At 40.9% G+C, this 15,611-nt stretch overlaps 1 pseudogene; it reads left to right on the forward strand.

The window, feature by feature from the left end:
* The first annotated feature begins 693 nt into the window (after positions 1-693).
* On the forward strand, positions 694-14,062 carry LOC115800708 (sodium/hydrogen exchanger 2-like; annotated as a pseudogene).
* The last annotated feature ends 1,549 nt before the right edge of the window (positions 14,063-15,611 follow it).

Genomic DNA, 15,611 nt, shown 5'->3' on the forward strand with positions numbered 1-15,611 from the left:
ACCGTTTCCTGCATCCTAAGCTCATATTCTAACCACTCCACGAAATTAAGCAGCGTGGGGATGCGGACGTGCTGTGGGTACAGGTATCGCTTAAACTCAGCGCTCATATCCTGTGGGAGCAGTGCAAACCTCTTAAAGGCGCAGATGTCATTGGTGCGAATATTAGGGGCTTCCATCAGTTCTGCAATGCGTTTCAAGGCTAGCTGGTGGGGTTGTCCATAATGTTCGGTAAGAGATGCCATGGTATCTGAGTATGGTTGCCTCGAGTTGGTATGGGAGTCCGCAATCAGGAGAGCCTCCTCGAACTTAAGATGGTCTACCAGGACTTGGTATTTGAAGCGCTCGGTCGAGTCAGCGGGTAACAAAGTGTCTAAGGCTACCTTTAATCTGGTAAACTCTCTGGGGTTCCCCTTTGAGAAGAAAGGGATACGGGGCTTTGGGCCACGATACACCTGTTCCTGCTGGTTGGGAGCATTACTGAATCCTGGTGATGAAACAGCTGGTTTCCGGGTCAGGTTAGGGTTGTCCCCTACAGGAGCACTGTCCGTGCTGGCCTTAGTTATAGAGTACACAGGTGTGGCCGCTAGTGTTTGCTCTGATCTCTTGCCCATTCTCTCCATGTGCTCAGTTAGCTCCCCCATTCTGTAGTCATGCACTGCTGCAAATGGCACTGGTTCGGGGGCTACATCCTCAATGGGAGGGGGCGGTAGCGGCCAATCATCCTCATCTTCGTCGCCCACACTGGGGGGTATACTAGTAGATGATTGCCGGTGTGGTGGCGGTGGTGGTGGTGGGCTAGCACCTGCTACGTACCTTACCGAAGCAGACCGAGGTAATACGGGGGGAGCAGGCGGTGTTCGCGGGGAGCTTGGCCCAGTAGCGCTGGAGCTAAGCTGCCTCTGCATCTGCAGAACTGTACGGTGTAGTCTCTGGTTATCCTCCTGAAGCTGCTTAATTGCCCCCAGAATAACGGATGTGGTCTCAGGGGTTTGGTCACTGGGGGAAGCAGGAGTACTCTGGTATTGTGGTCTGAGTGGCTCCTCCGACGGCGGTAGAGCAAACTGGTCCATCTCAGCTTCACTCTCTGCCCTGTCATGTGAATCATGTATCCCTAGAGCAGAAAACCCCTTAGTGTCAGATGGGGGGTGCGGCTCATGATGGTGGTGGGTGACAGCATAATCTTCAAACCAGGTTGGAGGCCTTGTCTTCTGTTTAGGCCGGACATCCGGATCATAGCTAGACTTCTTAGTATACATCCTTACTTTCTCCACTGTGACTTCCCGTCCCGGGTTTCGGCACCAATTTGTTGTGAAGGCTGGTTAATCTCCTGGTAAGGATTGGGTAGAAGCCACTGTGGTGCATTCGATTAGAAAGGCTCGAGAGGATGTACAGTCCAATAGGTGTTTTATTTAGGATAGCACATGATGATATACAGAGGTATCCAGGGGTGTGAGCGTAGGGGTGTATGTGTGTGTGGGGGTGTGTATTTGTGTGTGTGTGTGTGGTTCTGAAAATTAAACAGATACAAAAGGAATTTCAATATACCTACTAACAGTATTTACACTAGTAAATAACTACAAAGGGCTACAAACTCTTACAACATTCACAGTTATTAATACAAGGCGAACAGCAACTGGTCCCATGGTTAGCAGGAGGAATTGCATTAGCGTGCACGGCATATGACACAGTAACAGACATTAGATCGTACACACAGTGCATTCACTATCGCCTCATTACAAATAACCTTTCGCCCTCTCGAGACTACCGTACTTATTACAATGCTCACACAGCCTAAATAATGCAACTAGCAGACATTAAATTGCATAGGATATGCAGCCGCGTTCCTACCGCGGCCACTCAGCTGCGCCATTTCTCGATATGCTCACAGGAATATAATGGCCACTGTTAACGTTAGCAGATCGCTTAACCGCAACTAATAATCATAACAGTCACAGGCAACAACAATATACTCACGGGTATCTGAATGCACACGTGATCCAGAAGGCTAACACATAACACCGCTCACATCTCCCATACACTTCCCACTTCTGCTCGCTGTTCTGCCCTTCTGGCCACACGCCGCCCACAGTGACAGCATCCCCAGGCTCGCACTCTGATTAACTGCACGAGTGAACCATCAGGGGTGCACGCACTGAGCGCATGATCCAGTGACCACAAGAGGGCTCCTATGCACAGTTTCAACCAAACCATCAGTCCTTCATAACAGTTACATCACACTGATCTGGATGAAGCTTTAGACACAGAACAGACTGTGGATGGAAAAATGTCTGAATCAGAAGATGAATGAATGTTTGAGTGAAGATGAGGCTGAAATGATTTTAAGCTTTGAAAACTGAACTAAATGCATTTAAAGTGACTTAAATGATGTCATTTTGAAAGTTACAGTGTCTGAAATTCAGAGTATGAATTTCCACATATTTTCCACTGAAAATCACCAAAATTGGTGATCATAAGCTCTATAACGAAACTGCAAAACGTTGACGAGTCCAACCGCACAGCAGGAGGATTCAAATGGATCAGGATCGCGGATTCAGACCCGATAAGGCCCAGATCCAGTTCAGGCTTCACTTATTTTCCAGCTCATCCAGTCTGGATCTGTTCATAATGGATTCATTTTCCCGACACGATCTGCATTCTTTAATTAAAATGCCTCATCCTCCCAAAATGTACTGAAATATCTAAAACGTATAAAGCTGAGACATTTATCATAGCATGCTTGTCTTTTCTGGTAAAATTTTACATTCATATCCTTAACACATTAAATAAAGTATAAAATTATATTTTTTTTTCCAAAATGACATCAGGAAAAATGAGAATATTTCAATTTGCTAATTTTTCAGGTAAAAATTATGATGTGAATTTTTGCGCTTCATATGCAGAAAAACATAAAGTGCGCAGTATGTTCAATTTATCAGCAAAAAGTGCAGCTGGAATCACAATGGTGGACACCTGCTCGGATGTCCATCCCTGAAGCTGCAGGGAAAAGATGCCCCCATTTGTGGACTTTTACTGTAATAAACCCTATATTGAATGTAAAGCACAATTTCTCAGCTCATAGATTTCTCCCAGAGGAGAAATCTATTGAGAATTTCATGTCAACTCTCAAGGGTGATTTTTATGAATTATTTAATATCATCTTTATATTGTATTGACTTTCTTGGATCAGAATTGTGTTCAGTTACAATTGTACAGTCCAATAAATCATGCTTCATTTTTTTTCTTCCAGTTTTTTTTTTTTTTTTTTGCATGAATACAAAACACATAGGTGAAATCAGCATGAATGTGCAGGTCAAGCTAATGACTTGAATGAATTTCTAATCCAAGTGAATCATGAAAAAATGCAACTGATGATTTATTAATTACACACACACACACACACACACACACACAAACTTTGTCTTAAAATGTATAATATAATAAATCTGATTGTGATATGTGATGATGGTTCATATAATTATGACATCCATCCAAGTACAGTCACAAAGACCATCAAATATGATGAAACTGGCTCTCATCAGGACCTCCCAGGAAAGGAAGACCAAGAGTTCTCGGTGAGTTCATCAGTTACCAGCCTCAGAAACAGCAAGTTAACAGCACCCCAGATAAGAGCCCACCTAAATGCTTTACAGAGTTCAGGTAACACAGATCTCAAGATCATCATCCACTTCTAAAGAACAACAACAAGAGGAAGAGAATGGTTTGGACATTAGACCAGTGGAAATCTGTCCTTTGTTCTGATGATTCCTAATTTGACAGTTTTGGTTCCAAACACCATGTCTTTGTAAGATGCAGAAAAGTTGTGTGAATGGTTTGTACATGTGTAGTTCCCACTGTGAACTATGGAGGAGGAAGTGTGATGGTGTGGGGGTGCTTTGCTGGTGACATTGCTGGCAATTTATTCAAAATCCAAGGTACACACAACCAGAATGGCTACCACAGCATTCTGCAGGGACATGCCATTCCATCTAGTTTGTGCTTGTTCACCTTTAAGAGACAGATAAAAAATGTTCTTAAGGATGTTTGTAGTTGTTTTATGTAATTTGGCTAGATTCATTTTATGATTGTTATTGTTGTACACTGTCTTGTAATTTTACTGTTGCTATTTTCTTTTTTAATTCTTCAATTCCTTTCCCTTCAAAAGGCTTCCCCTTTTGCCAGGCCACAGTTGTAAATAAGAATTTGTTCTTAATCTGTTCGCCTGGTTAAATAACGGTTTAAAATAAAAAATAAAATAAATAAATAAAGTGGGACCATCTTTTGGTTTTCAACAGGACAGTGACCACAAACACACCTCCAAGCTATGTAAATAGGGATGGGAATTGATAAGAATTTAGCGATTCCGATTCCATTATCGATATCACTTATAGATTCGATTCCTTCTCAATTCTCTTATCAATTCTTATTGGGTTGGTGAATAAAATATACCACAAATGGGTTGTTTGCATTATCTCTTTTAATGTAAAGTAGAACTAAAAAAAACCTGACAATTCCTCTTTCAAAATTAATGCAATGAATATTTTAACATTTTAACATAAAATACAATTGCAAGGTGTGCAAGAACCAGCCTCTGAGCCAGCCAGACTCTGGCAGTCCTAATCAACTAAATGTTACAGGAGATGGAGATTATTCATACAGTATAGTGAAAGCAGTATAGCAAAATAGGGTTGCAACTATTGATTATTCCATTGATTAATCAAATGATCTGATTAGAAATACTTGTTTAGTATTAACAGTTGCACAACTACACTGATAAACAGAAGATCCTGCAGGCGGTGAGGGTTAAAGGCACCATCAACACTGAGGTTGGCAAGACTACCAAGACTTCTCCGTGGAGGTCGTAACAAAAAGGAAGGAGTCTGCAAATGCCCGCAAAGCACTATGTGAAGCAGGGATAAGATACTCTTTTCTGTACCCAGCAGTCATCAAGATCTTTCACCGTAACAGTACCAACACCTCCTTACAAACATGGAACTGCAAACTGCCATCTCCAAAGTGAATCCATGGAGCTGAAGTTTCAGATTGCTTCAGGTTTGATTTATAAATCAACTGGACTGATTCAGAAAATCAAGCACATGGAATATCCGGGGATCCAACAGTGCAGTAAAAAGAAAATCTGTTCTAAATACTCTTTAAAAAATATGGGGTCCAGATAGCTTTCCTTCAGGAAACACATTTAAATGATGAAGAGCACAAAAAATATTGCAGAGATTGGGTGGGGCAGATCTTTTTTTCATCTCACTCAACTAACAAGAGAGGGGTGAAATATTACCTGAACTTTAAACCACCAGAACCACCAATCCTCCAGGCATGGGTGTGGTAGTGGGGGGAAAAGAGGACCTGATTACCCAGGACTGGAGTAGGGAGAGGGGCCCATGAAAATTTTTGATGTTTTTATTTCAAATGAATTGGGTCCTCCAATTAATTATTTATTAATTAATATTTCAAATATATTGATAACATCAACTGAGGGAATGAACTTTAGTCACAGTCCTCTCAACATATTGGACATTCTGGGGGCCCCCCTCTTGGAGGCGCAAAATGGTTTAGTCCGTCCAACAGCCGGTGACAAGTGTAATGTCAGTGAGCCCAGACTGAATGACCTGGGGGCTAGACGTCTGTGGAGAGCCGTTTCATTCAAAATGAAATAGATAAATTATTAATAAATATTCCATGAAATAAATAAATATCCCCATGAAATAAAATAAAAATATTTTTAAAATAAATTTTCGTTATTATTTTTATTATTATTTTATTAATAGCCACAGCAGCAGGAGCAGCAGTGGCCAGTCCTGGCAGCTCTTCTGGAGATGAGCCTGAGGTTAGAGATAAGCAAAGACAAGGTGAGATCGTTGTTGAAGTATTCAAGGGCAAGCTTCCCCCTCCGACACCCCCCCCCCCCCCCCCCCCCCCCCCCCCCCCCCCTTACGCTGATATGTTGGTTCGCGTGGGAGGGAGAGAGAGAGAGAGAGAGAGAGCTGCTGACTGGTAGAGTTGCTGCCGAAATGCGAGTTATTTACCTTAAGATTAAAGTAAGTTAGTCTTTTGGTTCAGTGCGTGTGCTGTAGCCTATTGTCTACTAACACAGCAGAGCTGAAAGTGAAACTCTGTGCTGAGACTTAATAAATGATCCACCTAGCAATATTTCTGCTGCCTATATCAACATGTAAATAGCCTACCAATATCACTGTAGGCTCAAGTGCACACTAGTAATATATTAAGCAATAAAGCAATTTATTATTTTTGTCTGGTAAAAAGCCTTAGCATTGCAGTGCAGTGCTGTGCTTAAAAGCTATTGTCAATGCTCAATAAATTCATGATGTTACCAAAGCCAATGAATAATCATGTTAAATAACTGTGATCACACTATTAATCAAAAATAATTGTGATTATGATTTTTGCCATACATTTTTGCCAGAGAGAGAGAGAGAGAGAGAGAGACAGTGAGAACATAGAAAAACAATTAGCTATTCCTCTTCTATGCTTGTAGATGTGCTTGAGAGTAGTGAGGAGGCTGGGGAGAGAGAAAAGGAAGGGCCAAGTGAGGGAAATGCAGAGGAGTTGTCAGAGGACCCAGGACTGTGGCCAGACAAGCTAACTGCTCAGCAGAGAGAGACTCTAGTTTGCAGACTGGCTAGTGAAAGTGTAGACCTGACCAAAGTGGCACCCAAAGACCAGGATGGCAAAGCATTCACTGACTATCTTCAATATGTTAAGTCGGCCAATGGGCGTGAGAAGATTAGGTTGATCCACAGTGACAGTGCAAAGGCTCTGTTCTGCATCCCATGCCTTCTGTTCTCACATGAGCAGACAAGGCCATCTAAAAGTGCACTGAACAGCAAGGATGGACTTAAGTTATCAGACAATTAAGTGGCAAAAAATGTATAGAAAGTTCCCAGAACATGAGACACACACTCCCCATAAGCAGTGCTATGTAAAACGAAAAAGCCTTCAGCACTCATTACTGGTAACCACAGGAGTTGATGGTACCTTCAAAAACAGTTCCAGACAGAAGCAGAGAAACATACCAAGATCTTAGAGAGGCTTTTGGATGTAACTCCTCATTTGGCTTCAAGAAATCTTGCATTCAGAGGCAAAACCTCAAATTTGGATGATGTCCATAATGGCAATTTTCTTGGAACTCTTGAGTTGTTGGCCCATTATGATCCCTTCTTACACAAGCACTTTAGAAAAAGTAAGACAAAAGAAGAAAGGGTCACGTTTAACTCATTACCTAAGTCCAGACACGCAGAATGAGTTCATTGAGCTCTGTGGAAAAAGAGTGCTCAATACTATCCTGAAAGAAAGAGAAGATGCGATATATTACTCTGTCATATGTGACTCAACACCAGACATATCTCATACAGAACAGAATGTGCTATTGGTAAGATATGTACATCACGACAAAGAAGACAGTGGTGTTTGGAAGATAGTTGAGAGGTTTATGGAATTCAAAGATTTTCACAAAAAGACAGGCCAGGAAATTTCCGAAATGATTCTAGAAGCGTTGCAGTCCAATGGCATACCTTTACAAGAATGTAGAGGACAAGGATATGATAATGGAGCCAACATGTCTGGGAAGGTGAAAGGAGCACAAGCTCAGATTTTAAAAGTCAATTCACCTGCTACATTCTCCCCCTGTGCTTCCCACACCCTCAATCTGGTTGGTGTCCATGCGGCTGAGTCATGTCCAGAGGTTGCAACATTTTTTGGCTCTGTAAACCATTTTTATAATCTCTTCAGTGCTAGCCCAGAGCGATGGGCAACCTTGAAAGAAAATATGGGATGCTCTCTTCATCGTCTCTGACACTCGATGGAGTGTTCGCATTGCTGCAGTACGAGTTGTGGCAGCTCACTTGCCCTCCATCCTTGATGCACTAGAATGTGTCTTAGCCACCTGCTGTCTGACAAGTGAAGCCAAGTCCGAGGCAAATGGTTTGATTAGTTATTTTAAGACCTTTGATGCCATCGTCCTTCTTACTGTGTGGGTAAAGATTTTGCAGTGCATTGAAAACCGAAATTCTTCAGGCAGGAGATATTTCTCTGGATGTTGAGGCTGCAAACATCAAGGCACTACATAAGGAAATGCCGGGTCTTCGTAATAGATGGGATTCGCTGCTTGCAGAGGCCTCCCTATTAGCACAAGCAATGGAGGTCCCTGATCATTTTTGGAGTGAAGAGAGACGAAAGCGGAAAAGGAAATGCATGCCTGATGAGATGACACAAGAAGATGCAACTACTGAAGACAGTGCCGAAAATGCATTCAGGAGCAACATATTTTTTGTTGCAATGGATAGCATCATCAGTGCCTTGAGTGCAAGGTTCCAGACCACAGCAAACATATGTGAAACATTTGCACCTATTCTGAAGCTGACTGATATGACTGAAGCGCAGATAAAAACAATATAAAACAAAATATATCACATGGATCTCTCACAAGAATTTGAAAATGAAGTGCTACACTTCCGCACCATATATGATGCTACATTTCCAAAAAATCTGTCCTCTCTTGAGCTCCTTAATGCCATCTAAAAGATGCAGCTACAGAGCATTTTTGGAGAATTTTGTATTGCTTTGAGAATTTTACGCACACTTCCTCTTCACACCCACCAGGCCTTTCTTTGAGAACATTGGCATGGTTCGTTACCAGGGTTATTATAGTTAACGAAAATGAACGAAAACCGAAATTGAAAAAACATTGTCATTAACTGAAATAAATAAAAACTAAAATTAAAAGGAAAAAACGATAACTAACTAAATAAAACTGTATTGTGAGCTTAAAAAACTAACTAAAACTAACTAAAATTATAGATAAAATGACCTTCCTTTTCTTGTTTGTCATTTTATTTAAAAGCCTTATGGATTGATCATTTTTCCGTTCTCCGAGTTTAAGCTGGGAGCGCCATCGGGCAGCTGTGTGCACGCATGCTCATTGAGCTGGTCCTCAAAGTAATGGCAGCAGTCTGCCGAGAAAGCGGCAGAGTCCCATATGGAGTTTCTTTCAGTCCGATAATACAGATAGAAGCGTGTCTTGTTGTGAATGATGAAAAATGTATGGAACACGTCTCAGTGAGGAAAAAACACCAACATCAAAGTCCACCTGAGAAGCGCACACAAGGCAGCTATGGAAACCGCTCTGAACCGACCTAATCTGGCACATTTCTCCGGAGAAATGTGACTACTCCTCGCTGCCACGCAGCCGCAACGTTGTGATGAACCTGTTCCGTCCTTGCGCGTTTCCGGCCACTTTATCAGTGACAGAATAACAATCAGGAACAATCAATATAAGGACTCAAAAATGTCAGCAAATTCCTGGAGGGAGACTGCTAAAACTGTAGGAATGAATGCGAGGGAATGAAGAAAGTGGAAAAACGGGAACAAATATGTTTGCAGCCAAAAAAAGTGAGCACAAAGAGGGAGGACCAAAAGAAGTCCCAGCTGGCACCGCATATAAAACACCAGCACACGACGTAAGGTAATGAACACACGCAATTCAACACAAGCAGAAGTGCCACATGAAGTCGGCCACATATCAAGCATTTAACCAAGCTAGCTCCAAAACAGAAGCTGTTGTTAATCTACTGCACTGATGCTGAACTTTATTGGGAGTTTATTGTAGAATTTATTGAGTTTGGGAGTTCATGTTTTTCTTTGTTTCTCCCTGTTGATGTTCATGTGTGTCCTTAATATTACACACAATTAGCATGTAGTGCTGCTTTCTTGTGAACAGTTGGTTGGTGAATAAATTTCTTTAAATGGTATCTTTTGTTGAGTTTTTATTACACAATAGTCACTCTTGTGCCTTGAATCTTGCACCTGATAAAGTATGAAAAACTAAAACTAATACTGAAACTAACAAAACTAAACTAAAACTAAGCAATAAACCAAAAATAAAAACTAATAAAAATGAGCAAAACCACTCTGAAAACTAATTAAAACTAACTGAATTAAAGAAAAAAGTAAAAACTAACTAAAACTAAACGATAATGTAGAATCCAAAATTATAACCCTGTTCGTTACATATTCAGACACAATTTCTCTAACTCCAATTAACTTTCTGCACACAAAGCACAAAAGCCTCTTTGAAATTTTCTTGCTTTTTTGTGCAGGTGTTGTTTGCAGTGGTGGGGTCTCTGTGGAACAGCATTGGCATCGGCAGATTTCTGTTTGCCACATGCCAGATTCCAGCTTTTGGTCTGTAAGACATAGACCTCCCAGAGAACCTGCTGTTCTCTGCCATCATCTCGGCCGTGGACCCCGTGGCTGTACTGAATGTGTTTGAAGACGTGTCCGTGAACGAGCAGCTCTACATTGTTGTCATGACTAGAGTGTGTGTGGCAGGCAGGAGAGGACCCCAAGATGCAGACTCGGACAGAGGTTATAACAAAAAAACGGTGATTTATTGACAACAGAAAAACCAAACTCAATTATACTGGGGCTGGACAGGTGCCAGGACTAATCACAAAAACCAGGGCACAGGGACACACACAACACGGGAACACTTGACGCAGCAACATCAACGACACGACAACAGGCAGAGAAAACACAGGACTTAAATACACAGAGGGGCTGATGAGGGAAGAGGAAACAGGTGGGAACACAGGTGACGCTGATTACCTTAACTGGGGGAAGCAAAACTGAAGATAACAGACATGGAACAGACGACTATCAAAGTAAAACAGGAAGACAGAAGAGGGAGACAAAGACGCAGACTTGACACCAGGAAAACATACGGAACAAGATGACAAAACAGACACAAGACCATAGATACAGGGGAGACAGGGACAAAGGGAACAAGACATCAAAACAAACTGGGGACTGCAACTCAGGAAAATAAAAACTTAACACTAAAATGCTGGGCAAACGGCCCAGGACATGACAATTGTAGTGTTTGGAGAATGTCTCTTCAGTGATGCTGTCACTGTGGTGAGTTACCTGTGGCAGAGCTTGGTGCAGCCTGCTTGGGCTTATGTTGGGCTGCTGTTTGTTATGAAAACACTGAGTGCTGAGCAAGGTGCAGTTACTCTTCTCTGGGTATGAGAACGTGACGTGTGGGAGTGAAATGTCTGTGCACTAGAAAGATTTCTAAATAAATAAATTTCTCCAAAAAATTGAACAGAGGGAATGTCACAGACCTGAAACAAATGTGTCTACAGAGAGGACCCATGTACTATTCAAAGTCTGTTCAGATGCTGTCAAACCAGTTTCTGAGGTCACAGTCAGATTTGTTTGTGTGGAAGGAGTTTCACTGTAAGTACTAGACCTTTCACCATTACTCCATACTACTCCATACATAACCCTATTTTTAAGATTAGGCTTAAAACTTTCCTTTATGATAAAGCTTATAGTTAGGGCTGGATCAGGTGACCCTGAACCATCCCTTAGTTATGCTGCTATAGGCCTAGTCTGCTGGGGGGTTCACATAATGCACTGTTTCTCATTCACCTTATTTACTTTGTTTATACTCCACTCTGCATTTAATCATTAATTGTTATTAATCTCTGGCTCTCTTCCACAGCATGTCTTTCTCTCCCCTCAGCCCAACCGGTCACGGCAGATGACCCCCCCCCTCCCTGAGCCTGGTTCTGCTGGAGGTTTCTTCCTGTTAAAAGGGAGTTTTTCCTTTCCACTGTCGCCAAGTGCTTGCTCATAGGGGGTCGTTTTGACTGTTGGGTTTTCTCTGTATTATTGTAGGGTCTTTACCCACAATACAAAGCGCCTTGAGGCGACAGTTTGTTGTGATTTGGTGCTATATAAATAAAATTGAATTGAATTGAATTGAATTGAATTGTGCTATTTCTGATTAAAACCAATATATTAACTACTTTCAGCAAAAACTTTCATTTACCAGTGAGCATTAAGACTCATTTCTAGCCATTGCAGCTTGTGTTAGTGCTCACCTCTTGCTGTCTTTGGGGATGCTCACATGGATTCTGCTGCTGCAGGCATTTAATAAACTCAGAGGAAAGTCTCCAGTACACACAGCTGTAAGAAGTAAACAAAACTTCAATTCAATGTTAATCTCAGCAATAATCTCCTACAGTCAGGCCTCACTGTTAGCAATGACTTTGTAAATGCACAATATCTATGTTGTGTGTATCTTGTATTGGCTCTGATGGTCTAGCTGCACATGAAGCACAACTACTTCATGTTAAATTTAAATGATTATCTGAGTATGATGATGAATGATTTTGTTCTGCCAGTTTTGGTACATGTGATGCGTTTTTGTGAGGTGTTGGCTCTGATGTGGGGTTGACTCAAGATAAATTAAGCACTCAGTTTTGAGAACATGTATCACAGTGAAATGGTGTGGTTAAATGTACTATCAGGTTTATGTGAGCCAATGTTACTCACATGTTTTCGCTTATCAATATTTAAAGTAAAAGGTTTGCTCATAATAAGCAGAATGACAGATGTAGGAGGAACAAAGCCAGTTACTCTACCTAATGTACCTTTTCCATGACTCATTCAGTATGTTTGCTGAAATCTGATTATCAAGTTACAAACAATGCGTAATACATCAATAAATTAGTCTTATCTGGAGCAGTTTCATTAGAGGCCACAGACTCTTTGGAGCAAGTGTGCAAAAAAGTGTCTGCATTTATTTATTTCAGGTGTTTTACAGCATGTTCAGTTTTGTGGTGGAGATGTCAGTGGTGGAGCCTGTGGATGTGGTCCTCAGAGTACTGAGATTCTTTGTCGTGGGGCTCGGTGGGATGGGCTTTGGCATCCTGTTTGGCTTTGTGGCAGCCTTCACCACAAGATTCACCTTCAAGATCCAAGAGATTGAGCCACTCATCATACTCATGTACAGCTACCTGGCCTATCTAACAGCAGAGCTGTTTGCCATCTCATCCGTCATGGCTTGAGTAGATTTTATTTATTTTTTTAAACTATGTACAGGATTTTTTTTTTTCCTTTGGAATAACACACACCGAAAATACCCCACAAACTCTGTGTGCTCACGTGCTCCCGCAGCATTGAAACCTGTGCCCTCACCATGAAATACTATGTTGAGGAAAAGTATGGAGAAGTGTGGGTAGGGGAAGGAGCTCAGGTTTTTGTTTGACTTTTGTGCAGTTATCTAGTGGAGCTAAGGCTGATTGCTACTGGTGCTACATGTGCAAACACTGAAATGTGCAAAGGCAAGGAAGAGAGAAACTGCTACTAAGAAAATAAGGTGTTATACAGGGCAGCTTTAAGTGTTTGCTCTGTAACTGTGGATTGAGAGCCTTCTAAAATATCCAAAGATTAACATAAATTTTAATGCCGCATTAACTGACAGTAACAATGAAGCAAGCTGCAACTCAACTTCTCACTCTGTCTTTTGGTTTCTACCTAACCAAACCAGTAAAATTACAGTCCAAAACAGAGAGCTTAAAGATGGTAAAATACTCATTAAATCTGAAGGGAAATGTTCAGACTTCTCCGCCGGTTTAACTCTACAAACAGCTCCTTCAAAATAGAGCTGCTTTAAACTTGCTGATAAAACCTGTGAAATTTTCCTATCTTTCCCTCTCAGGTGTGTTGGTACTGACTCAGATCATTAACCCTTTCCGTACCATCCCATTCAATATGAAAGACCAGTTTGGCCTTGCCTATGGAGGTCTGCGAGGTGCAATTTCATTCGCCTTGGCCTTCACACTTCCTGATAGCACTGGCCGCAAGCAGTTCTTTATCACTGCCACCCTTGCAATTATCCTCTTTACTGTCTTTCTTCAGGTAAGGGAACTGTCTTTATGGTTATACACTGCCCAGCCAAAAAAAAGTCACGACCAAAAAGAAGGTCACACACTAATATTTCTTTGAACTGCACACAGACTACTTTTCATTGTGTCAAAGTGTCATGTGGTCAGTGTTGTCCCATGAAAAGATATACTTTAATATATGCAGACATGTGAGGGGTGTACTCACTTTTGTGATACACTGTAACTCATGATTTAACTAGAAGGATGACTTGCTGCATTCTGCTCTCTACCAGAAAATCCTGAAGGAGAATGTCTGGCCATTAGTTCGTGCCCTGAAGTTCAAGGGCATAATTTAAAAACTGTATTTAGTATTTACTTAGGTTATCTCTGGCTAATATTAATTTAATATCTAATTTGTTTGATCTGAAATATTTATTTATTCTTGACAAGACTGGTTTCTGATCAGACAGGTAGACTGGTAGGACAGAAAAGTGGTTGATAAAGTCCATCTGAACCACTGGTTGGTCAGAAGAGAGGACTGACAGGACCATCATCCTCCTAAGTTAGAGAGGTATCAACACTTTCACTTTGTTCACTGCACATGTAGCAGATTACATTCTAATACATTTCACACTCAAATCCATAAACAGTTGGGCCTCACCTGGTAGTACATGCACCACATGTCATGCTGGCAAAGGTTTGATTCCAGTTTGAGCCTTTTGCTGCAGATCATCCCCTCTCTCTGCTGTGTTTCCCATCTGTCTACTGCCACTATTCAATAAAGTAGGCATGCCACAAAAATACAAATAAAATAAAAGACAGAAAGCATAAATAAAGAAATGATAAAAACAAAATAACAATAAACAACAAAATAATTAAAAAATCTTTAACTATCACCATTTAAAAGTGTTAACAGCTGTATTAGACACGAACATTAACAGGAGCAGATACACTGTGTCCTGGGGTTAACAAGAGATTTGGCAGATGGGGTAAACCTAATATCTGGTGTAGCAGCGATGCAGCATGGAAGAATTTTACACACTGATCAGCTGACATCTGCTGCTGCACTTTGGTTTACTGCTCTTTGTGGATATAACTGAATTCAACAAGGTGTAAGCAGACAGATCAGCTGAAACACTCAGGCATTAAGTCCCAGTCCAGTCCTTAAATTTAAACTGATGCCTGCTAACATTGGCCATTAACATCACAGCCTGCTCTGCACCAGTCCAACACACTGCATCACCGTACATGTCACCACAATACTTCAAACTAACTACTTTAGCCTGCTCTAAATTGCGTAGTATTTTCATGTAACCTTAGAATAACAATTATTACATTTTAGCTCACAGACACACTGTGGTCCAAACTGCAGTTTGTCGAGCTGTTTGAAACATTTCAAATCACCTGCCAATTACACACACTCTGTTTATGCTGCTCACCTTCTATAATGCTAGCAGAGCTCTAGTTACAGAGCTGATATCTCCATGCTGTCAGCAGTCTCATTTTATATTAGCAGGTTACTCTGTAATAAGCTGAATGTTTTGGGACCACTCACAAGGTGCATGAAAAGAAAATCTGTATGATGAAATCTAAATCCAGTTATTCAGTTTACAGTTCAGACACAGTTGATACACACAGAATGAAAAAAAAAAAACAATACAATGTTTTGCATTTCCTTTTCTGAAAAAAACAAACAAAAAACTGAAACTATGATTTTAAATAGTTACTGATTAAATTTCAGTCAACCTGGGAAATAGATTTAAATGTACAATTCAGCAATATGTATAATTCAGACAAATGTTTTTTATAGTATGACTGTGACATTTTTACAGAAAAGACAGATTTTCACAGTGAAAATGTGTGATTTCAACATATTTTGACAATTAAAATTAAAGTTATATCTTG

Source organism: Archocentrus centrarchus, chromosome 21 (genome assembly GCF_007364275.1).
Source record: "Archocentrus centrarchus isolate MPI-CPG fArcCen1 chromosome 21, fArcCen1, whole genome shotgun sequence".
Taxonomy (NCBI): Eukaryota; Metazoa; Chordata; class Actinopteri; order Cichliformes; family Cichlidae; genus Archocentrus; species Archocentrus centrarchus.